The following is a 17512-nucleotide window of genomic DNA, read 5'->3' as shown; positions in this document are numbered from 1 at the left end:
CGCAGATTCTTAGAGGACAACCAAACCATGTCACCAACAGCAAACAAAACCTCTTGACGTTTCCTGTCAAAGTACCTCTTAGATTTTTTGTTAGCCTCTTGAAGGTTACCACGTACATCAGTCCAAACTCTCTCCAAATCACCGGAAAAACTCTCCTCCTCCGGCACTGCCGATACCAATTTGGAGAATGACCCAAACGACAGATGTCTCCCAGTACAACAAAAAAAGGAGAACACCCAGCAGAAGAGGATGTATGGTTGTTAAGAGTAAATTCAGCAAGAGGCAGAAACTCAGACCACCCCTCTTGATTGTCAGCCACAAAACAACGCAAAAACTGTTCAACATCCTGGTTCTTTCTTTCTATCTGTCCATTAGACTCAGGATGATATCCAGATGAAAATGACAAATGAACTCCCAACCTGTCACAAAAGGCACGCCAAAAACGAGCCACGAACTGAGGTCCCCTATCGGAAACAATGTCGGTGGGAACGCCATGGAGTCTGACAATTTCCTTAACAAAAGCCTTAGCGAGTGTCTTAGCGCAGGGCAGTTTGAAGAAAGGAACCAAGTGACACATCTTGCTAAAACGGTCCACGAACACCCAGATGACTGTGAAACCCTCAGAGGCAGGAAGGTCAGTAATAAAATCCATAGCAAGATGCGTCCAAGGTGCACTTGGAACCTCCAGAGGGCAAAGCAACCCCGCAGCAGGAGCATGTGAAGACTTAGATCTAGCACACACAGTACATTGACGCACCCACTTAATGACTTCCTTCTGCCACCCAGGCCACCAAAAACTGCGACCTACAAGTCTCTTAGTCTCAGAAATTCCTGGATGACCTGCCAACCGAGACTCATGACACTCCACAAACAATTCTCTCCTAAAGTTCCTAGGCACAAACAACCTCCCATGGGGAGTGTTAGACATAGTTACATAGTTACATAGTTAGTAAAGCCGAATAAAGACTTGCGTCCATCAAGTTCGACCTGTTAGTTCTGTAATTGCTAAAGTTGATCCAGAGGAGGGCAAAAAACCCAAATGATTTAGCCAATCTTCACCTGAGGAAAAATTCCCTCCCGACTCTGAAACCAGCAGTCAGAATAAATCCCTGTATCAACCTACTATTTTATTCTATTTTTAAGTATATGCAGAAATCTGCCTGGTATCAAGAAATGCATCCAGTCCCCGCTTGAACTGGTTTAGTGAATCCGACATTACCGTCTCCTCACTCAGTGAATTCCATATTCTCACTGCTCTTACCGTAAAGAACCCCTTCCTATGCTGGTGCTGAAACCTTTTCTCTTCCAGTCTTAGTGAGTGCCCTCTTGTTACCGTAATATCCCTCCTTTTGAACAAATCCCGGGCAAGGTCTCTATACTGTCCCCTAACATATTTGTACACATTTATTATGTCCCCCCTCAACCTTCTCTTTTCCAGGCTGAATAGTCCTAGTTTTGCCAACCTCTCTGGGTATTGCAGTCCCTCCATTCCCTTTATTAATTTTGTTGCCCTCCTTTGTACCTTTTCAAGCTCATTTATATCCTTTCTATATATTGGGGCCCATAACTGAGCACAGTATTCCAAGTGTGGTCTGACCAGTGCTCTGTACAGTGGAAGAACAATGTTCTCCTCCTTTGCAGCTATACCTCTTCTGATACATCCCATTACCCTGTTTGCCCTTACAGCAGCGGCCTGACTTTGGGCACTCCAATTTAGTTTGCTATCAATCAAGATGCCCAAGTCCTTCTCCATCTCTGAATTCCCCAATGATTTCCCATTCAGTGAGTACTGGTGACTTCCATTTTTCCTTCCCATATGTATGACCTTACATTTCTCCTCGTTAAACCTCATTTGCCATTTAATGCTCCACCTACCCAGCTTATCCAAATCCCTCTGTAGGTCTTCACTATCCTCTTTTGTATTAATTGTTTTACATAACTTTGTGTCATCTGCAAATATTGATATTTTACTATTTATCCCGTTGACTATGTCGTTAATAAAGATATTAAATAACATTGGGCCTAGTACAGACCCCTGTGGTACCCCACTAGTGACGCTTACCCAATCTGAGTATATTCCATTTATAACCACCCTCTGCCTTCTATCCTTTAGCCAGTTAGCTACCCACTTGCAGACATTTTCCCCCAGCCCCATCATTCTCATTTTGTATACCAACCTATTATGTGGCACGCTATCGAACGCTTTTGAGAAGTCGAGATACACGACATCCACTGGTTCCCCCTGATCTACTCGAGAGCTAACCTCCTCGAAGAAGTCAATCAGGTTAGTTTGGCAGGAGCGATTCCTCATGAATCCATGTTGGTTCGGGGTTAATAGATTATTAGCGTCAAGATGCTCCATGATTGCCTCATTAATAAAGCCTTCAAAAATTTTGCCCACAACGGACGTCAGACTCACCGGCCGATAGTTTCCGGCGTCACTTTTCGCTCCCTTTTTGAATATTGGCACTACATTCGCCTGTCGCCAATCAAGTGGTACAGACCCAGTCTCAACAGAGTCCTTAAATATAAGATATAACGGTCTGTCTATCACATTACTTAGTTCCCTTAGTACCCGTGGGTGTATGCCATCAGGTCCTCCTGGGCTTTCAGAATCCCATCTTCCAAAACGGAGTCCAATGCTGCTATCACAGCACCTTCCTGTAAAATGCTCTCCTCCTCCTCGGTACCAACCATGGGAGAAAAGCTGCGAGATAAAGCATCAGCTTTTACATTCTTGGTACCCAGGATGTAAGCAACAGAAAAATTAAACCGCGAAAAAAAAAGTGCCCACCTAGCCTGATGGGCATTCAAGCGTTTGGCAGCATCAAGATAGATCAGATTCTTATGATCAGTGAAAACCTGAATGGGAAATTTAGCACCTTCCAAGAGATGACGCCAATGTTCAAATGCGAGTTTAATAGCCAGCTATTCCCGTTTACCAACATCGTAATTAAGTTCAGTCTCAGAAATTTTTTTTGAAAAAAAAGCACAGGGATGTACTCCATCCTTGTTTTCCTGAGACAAAACAGCCCCGACCCCCACCGAAGAAGCATCAACCTCGACCAAAAAAGGCTTGGTCTCATCAGGCTGCATAAGGATGGGGGCAGAACTGAACCTCTCCTTGAGATACACAAAAGCTTCAATGGCCTCCGTAGTCCACTGAACCGTATTCGCACCTTTCCTGGTGAGATTGGTCAACGACTTAACAATTATAGAAAAATTCTTAATGAATTTTCTGTAATAATTGGCGAAACCCAAAAATCTCTGTATCGATTTCAAACCAATAGGCCTAGGCCATTCCTGCACCGCCTGAACCTTCACCGGGTCCATCTCAAAGCCCTCGCTGGAGATAATGTAGCCCAAAAAACTAATTCTCTGCACAGCGAACTCACATTTCTCCACCTTAGCAAAAAGTGAATTGTCACTTAACAACTGCAATACCTCACGTATGCTTTGCCAATGAGACTCCAGATCTGGTGGATAAATCAAAATGTCATCCAAATACACCACCACATTCTTACCGATCAACGGTCTTAGGATGTCATTAATAAGGTTCTGAAAAAACGCTGGTGCATTGGTAAGACCAAAAGGCATAACCAGATTCTCAAAATGACCCACCGGAGTGTTAAAAGCAGTTTTCCATTCATCACCTTCCTTCATTCGTAACAAATTGTATGCCCCCCGGAGATCAATTTTAGAGAACCACTTGGCCCCCACTAACAGGTTGAACAAGTCAGGAATTAATGGCAGTGGGTAGGAATTGCGTACGGTAATTTTATTAATTTCGTGAAAGTCCAGACATGGACTTAAACTGCCGTCCTTTTTTTTTACAAAAAATCCAACAGCCACAGGAGACTTAGAAGGCCTAATGTGACCGGCGGCCAAGCTTGTCTGTATGTATTCCTCCAAGGCCTTTCTCTCAGGGATAGTCAGATTAAATAAACGACTCTTGGGAAGAGTAGCTCCAGGGACAAACTCAATGGTGCAATCATAGTCCCTATGAGGAGGCAAAACTTGAGACTCCTCCTCAGAAAAAACCTTCCAAAAATCCTGAATAGGTACAGGTAATTCCCCTCTTTCCACAGCAGCAATGCGACCGTTACATTTATCATGACACTTAGGACTCCAAGACTTAATTTCATGGGTAGTCCAGTCCAGTATAGGATTGTGCAATTTTAACCAAGGTAACCCCAAAACCACTGGAGAAGGCAAATTATTTAATACCGCCAAATTCAAATTCTCTTGGTGAATACCATTAATGGTGAGGGGAAATTCAAAAACCTTGTGAGTAATACATTTCAAAGGAGAGCCATGAACAGCAACCACAGAAATAGGAGATGACAAAAGTTGGGATTCTAATTTAAATTTTTCCAAAAATCCCTTATCAATCACATTGAGTGTAGAACCACAATCCACAAATACCCGAAATTCAATCAACTCCTCCTGAAATGAGGTGCTCCGAGAAAGAAATACTCCCTTTGAGTTTAAACACGCTATACGGGCGTAACTGACCTTTTTTTTTTCTTTGTTCAAATGAAGCACACAGTTCTTAATAAAGTGGTCAGATTTACCGCAATAAAAACATAATCCCTTAGCAAACCTGCGGTCTTTTTCCTGAGAATGAGGTGACATCGCCCCATTCTCCATCGGTTCTCCACCTTCCGAGCAGACCCTCTGAAAACTAGGAGCTGCCATAGCAGTAGATTTCTCTTCATTAATCCTAGCACGCAGTCTCCTGTCCACACGTATAGCTAATTGCATTGCCCCCTGCAAGGTTCCAGGTGTTGGGAAGGCAATCAGCAGATCCGTAACCCTTTCACCTAGACCAGCAAGAAACAGACATTTTAATGCCGAGTCATTCCATTCCACTTCGGCCAACCATCTTCTGAAGTATGTACAATAATTTTCCACATCACCTGATCGCTGCTTCAAACATCTTAATTCAGTTTCAGCAGATGAGACTCGATCAGGATCGTCATACAACAACCCCATAGCAGAAACAAAATCTTCAACTGATCTAAAACACGGATCATTAGGTTGGAGAGAAAAGGCCCATCCCTGTGGTTCTTTGCGCAAAAGTGACATTATAAACCCAATGCGCTGTGATTCATTCCCAGAGGATCTGGGTCTTAAATGAAAATATAATAAACAAGTGTTTTTAAAGGAAAAAAAATCTTGCTGTTTACCATAAAAAAAATCTGGCAGTCCTACCTTCGGTTCCACAAAATGCGCTCCAGGACAGCTACTCACGTGTTGCTGGAGCTCGGCCACCTCCAAAGACAGTCCCTGTAGGCGATGAGCCAACTCCTGAACCGACACCATGCTGATATCTGGATTTCTTTCCTTAAAGTGTTTTATTTTTGTTTTGGGCTGGACTTACTGTTGTGAACTGCTACAAGCACTAAGGAAAGAAAGGAAAACTGTCCCTACAATAGGACTAAGCTGATTCCCTACGATGCAGCGGGGACCTGTTCCTTGTTAACAGACCCGCCTAAGTCCTCGGCTAGTCTGAACGCAGACCTATAGATATAAGGGAGGGGTCCCTACAAGAACTAAGGACTGGGATATAGATGGACACCTCCTAGCAGAAATTGTAGCAGAGCAAAGACAAACAAACAAAAGTACTAGTGGTCCAAAGACCAAGCAAACTACAGAGTTAGGTACAAGGCACCTGGCTAGCTTAAGAGTAAAAGAAACACTGAAGTCCAGCAAGGCCAGAAGGGCGGAGATGGATTATATAGGCAGAAAGTCATGTGACCAACAAAATAGAAAGAGAACTAACAGGAAGGTTCTAACACACAACAGCGGAAGAAGCAATGGTGCTACCTGCAGACACTGTTTCTTGGCCCTGGGGTTCGGCCCACAAAGTCGGGTACTTTAATGCCATGTGCCTGATCATGCAGGTGGTGGTCAGGCTGGTCGTTTTGCCCCCATGGCTGATGCTGGCCTGGCAGGTGGTGCAAATGGTCTTTTTGGGGTTATCGGCAGAATCTTTAAAAAACAACCAGACTCAGGAAGACCTAACAGTTGTACTGGCAACTTCATTCATGTTGGTGTTACGGGGAACGGTTGCCTGCCTTCTGTCTGCGGCCACCACACTGCTTCTTCCTGCCTGTTGGGGTGCTCTGCCTCCCTCCCCCTGTGTGCTGCTGTCCTCGCTCTGCATGTCCTCCTGCCAGGTTGGGTCACTTACTATATCATCCACCACCTTGTCTTCCACTTCCGCACCCTGGTCCTCCTCCTGACTTTCTGGCAATTGTGTCTCATCATCGTCCACCTCTTGTGACACTTTCCCACCGTCGCCTTCGTGTGACTGTGGCTGCTCAAATATTTGGGCATCGCTACACACGATCTCCTCTTGCCCCGCTTCAAGTGGACCGGGCGAGAAGCCCGAATCTATAAATGGAAAAGTGAACAGCTCTTCAGAGTGTCCAAGTGTGGGATCAGTTGTCTCCGGGCACTAGGCATGGTGGGAGGAAGGAGGATCAGGGTGAGGAATATGCGGTCCAGACTCACGGCTACTGAGACTTGACCGTGCGGAAGACCGGGTGGTGGTGGTGGCTAAGTGACTGGAAGCATTATCCGCTATCCAACCAACAACCTTTTGACACTCCTCTGGGTTCAATAGTGGTGTGCTACGGCCCCCTAGGAATTGGGACATGAAGGTCTGGCGAGAAGATGTGGGTGTTTGTTGTGGCACAATTTCAGCTTGCCCACGGCCTTGTCCTCGGCCTCTGCATGCACCATCACCACCACCTCCAGTTCCCCGTCCCTTGCCACGTGCCTTGCCCATTTTAAATGGAGGACAGTATCTTCCACACTCACTACAAATTACTGAGTTTGGAGCGAACCTATATGTGATCCGTGTGACGGAGAAAACAGAGTTTTAAATACCTGGCCTGTAGGTAAGTAGTTTGAACAGCAAACCAGTGGCAAAAACTTCGCTGACACAGTGCAAAAAAAATTGGAATGGAGGCCAAAAATGGCAGTATTTTCTGAAAACATATATGCGATCCGTGTGACGGAGAAAACACAGTTTTAGATTTCTGGATTTCTAGCGCTGTAATATGGAAAGGACCTGGCTGTATTCTGCAGTGCCAACAAGCAAATGGCGCAGAAAAATGGGGTTCTCTGGATTGCTTTTTAATCAAATAGTGAGGATTAATGTAACGGGTCTGGAAGGTGGAACCTCTGAGCTACTATACAAAGGGGCAGTCCTTGTAAGGAAGCGGGTGGCTCCCAGGGAAGGCGGGCAGGTAGTCACGGCAAGTGACAGGAACAGTCTCTGGGTAGAAGGGCAGGAGGTCACGGCAAGTGACGGGAACAGTCTCTAGACAGGCAGGTGGTCACGGCAAGTGACAGCAGGGTAAGAGTCTCTAGACAGGCAGGTGGCACGGCAAGTCACAGCAGGGTAAGAGTCTCTAGACAGGCAGAGTCTCCAGGTAGGTTAGCAGGCGGGTAGCAGGTGAGCGCTCCCAGGTGAGCGGGTAAGAGTCTCTCGGCTGGCTGGCAGGTGGTCACGGCAAGTGACGGCAGAGCCTCCAGGTAGGCTAGCTGGCGGGTAGCAGGTGAGCGCTCCCAGGTGAGCGGGTAAGTGACTCTCGGCTGGCTGGCAGGTGGTCACGGCAAGTGATGGCAGGTATCAGGCCGGTATCAGGCAGGTGTCAGGCAGGTATCAGGCAGGTATCTGGCAGGAATCAGGCAGGTGCTTCCTGATTCGCAGGCGGACTGGTCCATAGACAGACTGGCGGATGCTTGTAGACAGACTGCCGGACCGCAGGGAATGCAAGCAGGTAGACAGGGCTGGAAAACAGACTGGCAACGGGACCTGAGGGCTGAAGCAGAGGTGAAAGGCTTTGCAACAACTTTGCTCGGGCACCTACATTTTGGAGGAGGTGCCTTATATATGGGAGCTCCACCGGCAATTGGCCGGGGACTCCTTAGGACGGCGCGCGCAGCCCCTTTAAGAGAGAGGGAGCGCGCGCGCGCCCTACGCACAGTGCCCGGGATGCGGCGAGCGCTGCCAGCAGCGCGGGAAGAGGGCGCCGAGGACGGAGCAGGGAGGTGAGAGGAACGGCGTCTCTGCCTAGCAGGAGGCAGGGACGCCGACGCTACAGTACCCCCCCTTTAGGACCCCCCTTTTTTGGCCAGAAAGAAATTTATCAAAGATGAGCGGGGCATGGATGTTCTCCCAAGGCTCCCACGTTCTCTCCTCAGGACCAAACCCCTTCCAATCCACTAGAAAAAAGGTCTTTCCTCTTACCCTTTTGGTGGCCAGAATGCTCTCTACCTCAAACTTGTCTTCAGCAGAAACCGGAGCAGGAGGCGTGCCTGTAGACTTGGAAAAAGAGTTAAGTACCACAGGTTTGAGGAGAGATACATGGAAGGAGTTAGGGATCCACAAGTTGGCCGGGAGTTTCAATTTATAGGCCACAGGGTTGATTTGTTTGATAACTTCCAGTGGGCCAATGAACCGAGGCCCTAACTTGTAGGAAGGAATCTTGAGCCGGACATACTTGGACGAGAGCCAGACTTTATCTCCAGGACAGAATTGGGGCGGATCCAGACGTCTTTTGTCATCCTGTTTCTTCATCCACTCGGAGGACTGAAGAAGTGCGGATCTGGTACTCTCCCAAATGGAGGAGAATTCGCTAGCAAGAGATTCCGCGGCCGGATTATCCACCGAGGCGGAGACGGGAAACGGGATCCGAGGATGTTGACCGTAGACAATAAAAAATGGGGATTTGGAGGAAGACTCGCTCTCGTGATTATTATAGGAAAATTCGGCCCATGGTAAAAGATCCACCCAGTCGGAATGGTGGGCATTAACAAAGTGCCGGAGGTAACTGGTTAAAATTTGGTTGATCCGCTCTACTTGACCATTGGACTGTGGGTGATAAGCAGAGGAGAAGTCCAAGGTGACCCCCAGCAGTTTACACATGGCTCTCCAGAAGCAAGAGGTGAACTGAACTCCTCGGTCGGATACGATGTGGAGAGGGAGACCATGAAGACGGAAAATATGATGGATAAAGTCTTTAGCCAATTCAGATGCAGGTGGAAGACACAGCAGGGGAATGAAGTGAGCCATCTTAGAGAAGCGGTCAGCGACCACCCAAATGACCGTACAACCAGCAGAGACAGGGAGATCCGTTATAAAGTCCATGGCTATATGCTGCCATTGGGCAGCAGGTATGGGAAGAGGCAGAAGACGGCCGGCTGGCAGATGTCTAGGAACTTTGTTGTGGGCGCAGGACGCACAGGCTGAGACAAAGTCTATTACGTCCTTGTGCATGGTAGGCCACCAGTAATGCCGGGTAATAAGCAAGAGGGTCTTTTTCTGGCCAGCATGGCCAGCTAGCTTAGACGAATGTCCCCAGTGTAGGACTTTCTCACGATCAGGTACTGGTACGAACGTCTTACCGGGTGGAAGACGATTTAGATCCACCGGAGCCACCAGCATTACCTTGGCGGGGTCGATGATGTGCTTTGGCTCCTCCTCTAGATCGGAGAACAAAAAGGATCGGGACAAGGCATCAGCTTTGATATTTTTGTCTGCCGGGCGAAAATGAAGAATGAAATCAAAGCGGGCGAAGAACAAGGACCACCGGGCTTGGCGCGGGTTAAGTCTTTGGGCACTCTGGAGATAAGCCAAGTTTTTGTGATCCGTGTAGATTATTACCGGGTGAAGAGCCCCCTCGAGCAGGTAACGCCACTCCTCCAGTGCCAACTTAATGGCTAACAATTCTCGGTCTCCTATAGAATAATTGCGCTCAGATGACGAGAAGAGTTTGGAGAAGAAGCCGCAGGTTACCATTCTTCCGGAGGACGACTTTTGGGTGAGCACCGCTCTGGCTCCGGAGGAGGAAGCGTCTACTTCTAAGAAGAATTGTTTGTTGCGGTCCGGACGGTGCAGCACAGGAGCAGAGGAGAAAGCTTGTTTCAAAGACAGGAAGGCCTCCTCTGCCTCGGGCGGCTATTCTTTGGGATTAGCGCCCTTATGGGTGAATGCAGAGATAGGGGCAGTCCGGGAAGAGAAGTGCGGAATGAAGAGGCGGTAGTAGTTGGCGAAGCCCAGGAACCGCTGGATAGCCTTCAACCCCTCCGGTCGGGGCCACTTCTGGATGGCAGAAAGTTTCTCAGGATCCATTCGCAGACCGGTCTGAGAGATGATGTAGACCAGAAATGGAAGCGAGGTCTGCTCAAAGAGGCACTTCTCAAATTTTGCGTAGAGGTGGTTTTGCCTGAGCCTGAGCAGGACCTGACGAACGTCCCTCCGATGTGTAGGGAGATCCGGAGAGAAGACCAAGATGTCGTCCAGGTATACCACCACGCAGGAGTAGAGAAGGTCACGGAAGATATTATTGACCAACTCTTGAAAGACGGCGGAAGCATTACAGAGACCGAAGGGCATTACGAGGTATTCATAGTGGCCGTCCTGGGTGTTGAATGCCGTCTTCCATTCATCCCCCTGACGAATACGAACCAGGTTATAGGCCCCACGGAGATCCAGCTTGGTGAAGATTCGAGCACCCCTCAGACGGTCAAATAATTCAGGAATGAGCGACAGGGGGTATTTATTCTTCATCGTGATCTGGTTAAGGCCTCTATAGTCTATGCAGGGACGGAGTGAGCCGTCCTTCTTTTTAACGAAGAAGAAGCCTGCTCCTGCCGGGGAGGTAGATTTCCGGATAAATCCTCGGGCCAGGTTCTCCTCGATATATTCAGACATGGACCGGGTCTCAGCAGCGGACAAAGGGTAGATAAGCCCTCGAGGCGGAGTAGTGCCAGATACCAAGTCGATAGGGCAATCGTATGGTCTATGAGGAGGTAATGTCTCTGCTTCCTTTTTATTGAAGACATCAGCATAAGACCAATAGGGTACTGGCAGACCGGGTAGATTGGCTGGGGGGGAGAAGGACGGGCAGGACGAACAAGAACTAAACAAGTCTTATGGCAGTCCTGTCCCCAGCGAAGGACTTCTCCGGTCTGCCAATCAAGCACGGGTGCATGTCTCTGGAGCCAAGGTAGGCCAAGCAAAAGAGCATGAGACAGTCCAGGTAGAACATGGAAGAAGATGCTCTCAGAGTGCAGCATTCCCACCTGCAGAGTTTCGGTGATAAGTTGAATGGGATGCGGTAAGAGACCCCCGTCCACGGAGGCGACAGATAAGGGTTTGGCCAGAGGTTTGGTGGGAATGCGGTATCTCTCTACCAGGGACTGGGAAATGAGATTTCCGGCGGCACCAGAATCAAGTTGAGCTAGTTCAAAGTAACGGTTCTCCCCGCAGATGATAGAGACTGACAGCATCAGAGATGGAGAGGGTTTATTCCTGTCTAGGACGACCTCTCTGAGCGATCCTAGACACAGGCGTTTCCCGACCTCTCCGGGCAGGAACGGATCCGGTGCTCCTTACTGCCACAGTAGAAGCAGCTTCCCCTCGGCACGGCGTGACTCTTGACGGGTTTTGACCATCTTGGTCTGGTCGACCTGCATTGGCTCAGGTGAGTGCGCCTGGGGAGTAACAGAGGAAGTGACGGGATTCTGGAAAGTAGGAGCAAGGCGAGGAAACTTCCTCTCACGGGTGACCTCTTTGGTACACTCCTGGAACCGGATGTCAATCCGGGTGGCAAGTGTTATTAAGTCGTCGAGAGTGGTAGGAATGTCCCGACCGGCAAGTTCATCTTTAATCCGGCCGGATAGACCCTCCCAGAAGACGGACACCAGGGCGTCGTTATCCCAGGCAAGCTCCGAAGCAAGGGTACGGAACCGTATGGCATATTGGCCCAGGGTGAGACTCCCTTGACGGGGCGTAGCAGAGATGAGGCGGAAGAGGTCTTTCGTCCTGGTTCGTCGAAGACTTTCCGGAAGGCCGTGAGAAAGGCTGGCAGGTTGGACACCAGGGGGTCTCCTCTCTCCCATAGAGGATTTAGCCAAGCCAGCGCTTCCCCAGTGAGATGGGACATGATGAAGGCCACTTTGGCTCGGTCGGTGGAAAACTGGTGTGCCAAAAGTTCGAAATGCAGGGTGCACTGGTTAATGAAGCCCCGTGCCTGACCGGGATCTCCACCAAAACGAGGCGGGGCGGAAAGGCGGGGACTGGGAAGGGATGCCATGGTATTGATGGGCAGCGGCGCTGAAGGGGTAGTAGTTGTGCGAGTGGAAGCAGCTCCCGACGAGGCAGTCAGTGTGTCCAGGCAGGAGTGAACACTACGCAGGTGGCCCAAGATGGAGTCCTGTTGGGACCTCTGACGGGAAAGTTCATGACATAGGTCCGAGAGCGAGGGAGCTTGGGTGCCACCGGGTTCCATGGCCCGAGCAAACTGTAACGGGTCTGGGAGGTGGAACCTCCGAGCTACTATACAAAGGGGCAGTCTTTGTAAGGAAGCGGGTGGCTCCCAGGGAAGGCGGGCAGGTAGTCACGGCAAGTGACAGGAACAGTCTCTGGGTAGAAGGGCAGGAGGTCACGGCAAGTGACGGGAACAGTCTCTAGACAGGCAGGTGGTCACGGCAAGTGACAGCAGGGTAAGAGTCTCTAGACAGGCAGGTGGTCACGGCAAGTGACAGCAGGGTAAGAGTCTCTAGACAGGCAGGTGGTCACGGCAAGTGACGGCAGAGCCTCCAGGTAGGCAAGCAGGCGGGTAGCAGGTGAGCGCTCCCAGGTGAGCGGGTAAGAGTCTCTCGGCTGGCTGGCAGGTGGTCACGGCAAGTGACGGCAGAGCCTCCAGGTAGGCTAGCTGGCGGGTAGCAGGTGAGCGCTCCCAGGTGAGCGGGTAAGAGACTCTCGGCTGGCTGGCAGGTGGTCACGGCAAGTGACGGCAGGTATCAGGCAGATATCAGGCAGGTATCTGGCAGGTATCAGGCAGGTGCTTCCTGATCCGCAGGCGGACTGGTCCATAGACAGACTGGCGGATGCTGGTAGACAGACTGTCGGACCGCAGGGGATGCAAGCAGGTAGACAGAGCTGGAAAACAGACTGGCAACGGGATCTGAGGGCTGAAGCAGAGGTGAAAGGCTTTGCAACAACTTTGCTCGGGCACCTCCATTTTGGAGGAGGTGCCTTATATATGGGAGCTCCACCGGCAATTGGCCGGGGACTCCTTAGGACGGCGCGCGCGGCCCCTTTAAGAGAGAGGGAGCACGCGCACGCACGCCCTAAGCACAGTGCCCAGGAAGCGGCGAGCACTGCCAGCAGAGCGGGAAGAGGACGCCGAGGTCGGAGCAGGGAGGTGAGAGGAACGGCGTCTCTGCCTAGCAGGAGGCAGGGACGCCGACGCTACAATTAAGATCCAAAAAAAAGTATTCCTGGCCCCTGAGACCTGGGCCTTTGTATAGAAATATCTAACAGCAGCAGAAGGCTGAATTGGAATGGAGCCTCTTGTGCTATATGCACTGCAGTCTGCTATGTACACTGCCTGCTTATATACCCTGCCTGCCTGATATCTCTGCAGATGGATTAGTTAGTCCTCAAAAGGACTGTTTGTTAAGATGGATATGTGTAATGAACAGTTTTTCTCCCTACACTACCTAATACACAAGCAAATCTTTCCCTAACGCAGCAGCAGCTCTCCCTACACTGTCTTATTCTAAAGAGCGCCAAACATGCAGGGAAGGGACCCGAGCTCCCGCCGAGCAACCCAGAAATACTCGGCGAGCGCCCAGTATCTCGAGCAGTGAGATGCTCGGGCGAGCACCGAGCATTAGCAAGCATGCTTGCTCATCACTAGTATGTATCTGTCGTATAACATGTAGACCCAATATAATCTGAAGTCATAGCATGTGAGAGTTGATGGGGCCCAGGAGCTGATTTTGTTTTGGGATGAAGGACTTCAGACTTTTGTTGCTCGGAGCTGCACCCACTACTTACATTTTCATATTGGTTTATTTTTGTTGAATAATGATGATGTGAAATCTGTTACAAGCTATTTGCCATACAAGATTAGATTTATCTAATTTTAAGACTTGGTTGAGGACTAGATAATTGTTAATTATGTCCTGATATATAAAACCACAGATTTGAAGGATGGTGCATTTCCCAATCACTGTATGTTCGGTTCATATAATTAGAATCAAGCAGAATTTTTTTATTAATTTTGTTTGCTGCTGTGATTTCTCTTGTGACCCAGTTTTCCCAGGATAGTTCAATGTTTTTGCCACTTAAATCTTTAACTTCAGACGCATATCTTACGATGGTTCCACCTGCATTGACATGATTAAGGAAATAAATAAATCTCATAATATTGCAGAATTGGAAGGAAAATCATGTGGAATGTTATGGAGTAATCAAATCTCTCCAGGGTATTTCAGTTCATTTTAAGTAAATTATAGCCTTAGAGCAATCTGAAAAATAAAATCAGTATTTTTACTTGTTAATTGCTATGAGGATTGGCAATTACAATTGACTTTCTAGGAATGCTATAAAACAGTAATGATAGGTTATTATTAACCGCAAAAAATAATTCTTATTCCTAAAATCATTTTTGGAATTACTAAGGTAGCAAGTAATACAGCTTCCATGAAACCCAGCACTCAACATAGCCCCATCTCAGTAGTCTGAATATCTCTAAACTAAGGCTACCACTAGGGGGAGCAATTGAAGACAGATTTTTACAGATCCATTTAATTAATACTAGCTGTATAAATCCAGTAACCTTCAAGCCTCCTTTACCACCAGCTTTCATAATTTTATGTGACTGGACTGCATCCATGGAAGTTGTTTCGGCAGTTTGCCGTGTTGCATGCATACATGTAAATGTATTGGTAATGAGTTCAGAAGTTTAGCTCAAAATTGGCGTTTGCATTAAATTTATTCAATGAGAATCAAATGGGCCTTGATAATTGGTAAAAGACATTTAAAAAATAAAAAAAAATATTATTCTCATCTTGTCCTTCACCTGTTCCTTTGCTGCAACTCTTCGACCGGTCCTTTGCTAGTTCCCCGCTTTGGCTCCAGTCTTTTCTTCAGTCTTCACTTGTTGATGCCTCCTGCACAGACTACCCTCATGCATTGTCAATGACTAGGCCTCACATGACGTCATGATGAGCAATGTCCCCTGATGTCATGAAGTCGTATGAGGTTTAATCAGTGCCACAAGTCCCAAAGGGTAAAAGCTGAAGAGAAAAAAACCACAGCTAGAAGGATGGACCCAGTGGAGGATTGGGCAGGAAGTTGTGGGGCAAGACAGGTGATTATCATTTTTTTTATTTTTTTACTTCTTTCAGGCCCTAAAAATACCCAAATAAATTAACCACCAGGTTCTATTTTGCTGGATTCGAATTAATTGAATTGCAAAAGAAAAATTCAGATTGTCGATTTACATTTTTCTTGCGAAATTTGTAAAAAATTTAATTTGCTTTGTCAATTATGAATTAACTCATCACTGATGACCACAGTCCATTATCATCCTACGGCATACATGTCAAACTCTGGCCAGTGGGCCAAATCTGGCCAGCAGGGTGATTATATTTGACCTGCAACACCAAAATCACCACCCCTATATGAGGCCATTATTCTGTATAGAGGACTATGTGGAGCCATTGTTCTATATGGAGGACTATGTGGGGCTCATTATACTGTATGGAGGACTATGTGGGGCCATTATTCTGTATGGAGGACTATGTGGGGCCCATTATTCTATATGGATGACTGTGTGTGGCCCATTATTCTGTATGGAGGACTATGTGGGGACATTATACTGTATGGAGGACTATGTGGGGCCATTATACTGTATGGAGGCCTATGTGGGGCCATTATTCTGTATGGAGGACTATGTGGGGCTCATTATACTGTATGGAGGACTATGTGGGGCCATTATTCTGTATGGAGGACTATGTGGGGCCCATTATTCTGTATGGATGACTGTGTGTGGCCCATTATTTTGTATGGAGGACTATGTCGTGCCCATTATACTGTATATTGGTTGGCCCATGACGTTGTCCATGTTTTTCATTTTGGCCCTCTGTGTGTTTGAGATTAACATCCCTATCCTAAGGCTACGTTCACACAACCACATTTTTGGTCTGTCTGTGGAAAAAACTGAGGTCACAGGGACAGAAATTGAAACAACATTATTCAATTGGGCTGTTCAGATAATAGTTTTTTTTATACAAACCAAGAGTGCGTGCAAAAAAAAAAAAAAGAAAATTTGCAGCATGTGCTATTCTCTCCCGTATTTCAGATGACACTTGTCTACTCAAATCTATGGCTACACACATAAATTCAGATCCCATACAGATCAGCCATATAGAATTATATTTTTACATTCCTATTGTTAACCATGGAAACTATTATTGTTTTTCTAATTGTTATTTACTACTGATGTATAAAACGAATGCCATATGAATGACATTATAGATGAAAACTCATCCATTTTATTTGCATCAAAATCAGAAGATTTTTTAAACACTTGTGTGAATTTAGACTGAGGGTTACCATCCAAGAGAAACAGAACGATTTTATCTCATTCATGTTGCAACCATTTTTTTCACGGAAGACTGTGTAAACTTTTTTTATCCATTGACTTTTGGCAATGGATCAGTCAAATACTGATGAAACTTGGATGGGACACTGTGGTACAAAGTTTTGCATGTAAAGATAACTGGGTATTTGAACAACCACACAGCTCAGCAAAGTGAGAGGTGTGATTAAGAGAACTGCTCTGGAAGCAGCCAGTGGTGGGGGCTGGTGATTTTGTACGCTTTGTAACAGCAGCTTGTTAGGAATAAAGAGGAAGGGGGAGTGGACGAGAGATGAGCAGCTAACTGGTGCATAGAAATCAATGGGAGAGAGGTAACTGATATGTTAGAAATTAATTCTCCTGTTCTCCTGGAATATAACTATATGGAGGCAAGCTGTACACCATGTAAGATAAAAGCTCTCATTGCAGGAGAATGACAGCAGATAGAAGAGGTAAATCAAGTGCAAAAATTTTCTTTATACTATCTAAGTAAAGAATTTTAATAACAGCAAAATACCATTTAATTGAGCAAAGTATATGACCTTTCAAAGTATATGACCTTTCATATATTTTTATTTTTTCAGTTCTTACTTTTAATACCACTACAGGAATAAGTATAACAGTTTCCAGAAGCATTATTTTTAATAACCAAAGGGAATTTATACACCCAGTAAGAAAACAGTGGTTTCAAATGTTAACCCCTTTGGAGTAAAAAATATCAAACCTTATGAGCGTTGCCCTAAAGATCACTTGTGAAGAACTCAACTCATGAAACATTGGTTTGATAGTATATGTATTATTAAATTTCACTGCAAATATTGCTGCAGCATAAAATAAGAATTCATGGGAGGAAAATAATCAAGACTTGCTTTTCTTACGCTAGTCTTGAACCCACTGGACACTGGAAGAGATGACCATATATTAGGAATGGAGGAGTGTAGGAACAAAAGAAAAACAATCCAAGCAGTTTTTCCTCACCCAAAATGGCGTCCAGACAATTTGAATCCGATATCCAAATAACATCCATCAGAAAAAAGAATAATATTTTCCATCAG

Source organism: Phyllobates terribilis, unplaced genomic scaffold (genome assembly GCF_046119375.1).
Source record: "Phyllobates terribilis strain yellow unplaced genomic scaffold, ASM4611937v1 Scaffold_8__6_contigs__length_399053987, whole genome shotgun sequence".
NCBI classification, from domain to species: Eukaryota; Metazoa; Chordata; class Amphibia; order Anura; family Dendrobatidae; genus Phyllobates; species Phyllobates terribilis.
This window is presented reverse-complemented; position numbering follows the sequence as displayed.